Source organism: Micropterus salmoides, unplaced genomic scaffold (assembly GCF_014851395.1).
Source record: "Micropterus salmoides isolate LMB-PRFRI ecotype aquatic unplaced genomic scaffold, ASM1485139v1 Ms_hic_scaffold_9, whole genome shotgun sequence".
NCBI lineage: Eukaryota > Metazoa > Chordata > Actinopteri > Centrarchiformes > Centrarchidae > Micropterus > Micropterus salmoides.
In genome coordinates, this window is record NW_024044681.1 from 16,861,838 (window position 1) to 16,865,074 (window position 3,237).

Genomic DNA, 3,237 nt, shown 5'->3' on the forward strand with positions numbered 1-3,237 from the left:
CTTCCAAATAATCTGCACACATGACCTCAATTTGTCATTACAGTGTTCAGTACCTCTTTTTCTACCACTGTCCCCGTAATAAGGTGGCCAGTTTAAACAGACCCATTGACCTATCTTGGGAGGAAGGAAGTAAACACTAAGATCAAATCTTCAGTACGTGTTTTTTACCCCATTCCACACAAATACTCACACACACACACACACACACACACACACACACACACACTATATTATAGTATATTACAGTATTTAATAAGAGATTTCAAACTACAGGGTTATTCATGGTACAGCTGTAGGAGAAACAGTACTCTGATAAACGCTTGTCAGGGGTAGCACCCAGTTTATAGAAAACAAGTAAAACAAACCGGAGTTATTAAAACTAAATTATTAATTTGATCAGTCTCTTCAGAGGGAATTTAATTCTTTCAATAGATTGACCTTGTCTTCTGCTTCAAAGTAAAGACCCAGATTACATATTAAATTAGATTATTTATATATAGCTAAATACCTAGTAAATGAACACATGAGGATTAATAAAGAAACTAACAAGCAATATATAATGGCAATAGTGATGTGAAGTAGGTAATGGTGAAACACAATGATAAAACGCTGAATCCATAGGTGTTGGATTTTTACTGGGGCACGGGCCCTGTATCCATGTGTTGTGTCCAAGCGGGAAGTTTCTGGTCTGACACGTGAATCCAATGCAGAAGTCCCTTAAACCTGCATTCTATCAAACAGCCAGCAGGGGGAGACTCTTCTGGTTGCAAAAAGAAGTCTGGTTCCATTAGAAATAATGGTAAAATGACCCTACTTCTCATCTGATTTATTAGCTCAGTAAACACTTTCCTAGTGAGTGTATGGTCTCAAACGCTAGTTTCGTGTCTTCTTAAATACAACATGATGTTTTTTTTTACTAAATTATGGTCTGAAAATAGACCATAAATCAGAGTATGCTTCAGGCCGGGATTATCTATGATTGACAATTCGTTACCATGGCAACCTGTCAATCAGGCTAGAGTGACTCGTACCCACAGCACTGTGTAAATTTAACCAGCGCCGTTGAAAAAGCTTATTAGGAGTTGTCTGTTCACTTTCTCTGGTGAGTACATTTTGTTTTAAGAATGTTGTTTGCTAGACAAAATTGTGAGCCCTGTGAAAATGACAGTTAATGTGAATTACAGATGCACCTAGCTAAGCAAGCTAGCTAGCTCCACACACAGGCGTTAGCTTCACTGTCTTGTCCAAATAAGGTCACGTCCAGTGCCGCTGTTTGCAAAAACTCAACATGGCAGCGCCAAACTCGAGGTTTCAAAACGCCAGTCTCACAAACCAACGGGTGACGTCTACAGACTTCTACAGTCTATGGCTGTGCCCCAGTGAAATTGTCAAGAGCCCTTGGTGTTGTTTTTGGACGTAGGGCTTTGTGGTCAAGTTAGCAACAATTTGGCAACATCTGCAACGTCCAGTCAAAATTCAAAATAAAACTACTGGTTGATGTGAAAAGGCACGTTGTTACGATATGAAACGTCGTAAAAAACAAGTTAATGTTGAAAGCGAGTATTTCCAGTTGATGAGAGGACAAAAAAGGACTATCCTTCTGTGCACAAGAAGAGAAAATAACTCAATGAGAGTGACTTTCGAGCGCAGCAGTCAGGTAAACTTGTGTTCTCTCCTCTCAAAGTCTGATGTGAGCAGCATGTGTAGCTGCAGTGAATCTCTCTCTGTGTGTGTTGCTAACCCAGCTGATGAACCCACGTGCAAAGCTGTTTATAAACTGCAGGACTGAAAAGAAAACCACATCACGCGCGAACATGCGCTCATACGCATGTGCCTGTGCACAAAATGAAACTTGCGCATCCGGCTGAGCGGTGATGCAGTCTGCAGCCGGACCTTATTGCATTCCAGCAGCAACATTAGTGGGACCAGTCAAGACACGGATGTGATGGCACTCCTCATAGGCACACATCATTTTAAAACGAGACAATAATTATCTGTGTCTCAGTGAAGATTTAGCTACAACTTTGGAGTAATGCAAAATGGAAAGCATGGGATTCACATTGAATATTAAAATGTTGATTAGCAGGGCAGACTGGGCAATATGGATGTACATCTTCCAGTAGATAATAAACATCACATATTCAGTCATGTTATAGTATTTGAAAATGTATTAAAGGAAACCTGGGGAGCCAGTTTGAATCGGTCTGAAGCAGCTGATAACGTTAATATCTTGAAAGCATTGATATTTATAATTTACATGGGCTATGCTGAAGTTTGTCAGTAGAGTAGATGCTGGATCATAAGCCAGTACTAGCACAGGCCCAGTCCAGACATTTTTAGCAGGTCACACAGATGGGTGAAATACAGGCAGCCCCAGCCAGTAAAAGCACAGGCAGAGGTCTACACCCTAATGGAGGACTGAGTTAGTGCACAGAGGTCCATTCAAAACAGCAGTGGTATTTTCTAGAAGAGGTTTCCATTCAGGCATACTACAGAGACAGACTGTTTTAAAAGAGAGGTATTAGCGAGTGCACTGCAGTGTCAGGTGTGACTGTGCAGCAGTGGCAAATTGTTTCATGGCTCAAACGTCAGGTATGAGGGCCCCAAAGAAGAATTTTTCTTAGGTGGTACCATAGGTATGTGTGCTTATGCTCTGGTCAAAGCCCTTTCTGACATGACAGTGCCAATATTAATGGGCAAGGGAAGCTGGTGAGGCACATACTAACACATTTCATACACTTCAATCAAAAATATATCAAAATCATAAATCAAAAATTGACATGGGGAATGAGGGAGTCTGTCCCCCAGTAGAGCTTTATTTCTAGCAATGCCCCTGTCTGAAACTTTTAGTTATTTCAATCGTCCATATTGTTAATGATTGATACAAATAAAATCCCATTTTGCTGGGGTAGGGGGGCACAAACCTTTTTTGGCTTCTGAAGGGGGGTATTACCGAAAAAGTTTGAGAATCACTGTGTTGGTCGGACAAGCTAAAGCACAAGAAATTGTGTCCATAACTTGAGGGGCTTAGTGGTACAAAATCAAACAAATCTTCAGTCTGGTACTGCGGCATTCAAAGGCTTGCTGAGAAAATAGCTAAACTTTGCACTGACTTTAGGTGAGGCATGTTGATAGCAGATGTTTTGATCAACTTAGCCAAGATACTTGGAAGGTTTTTGCACAGAAACTATATTCCTTTGTCTATAAAAGGCACATGTGGCGTGGAGCTAAAGTGGT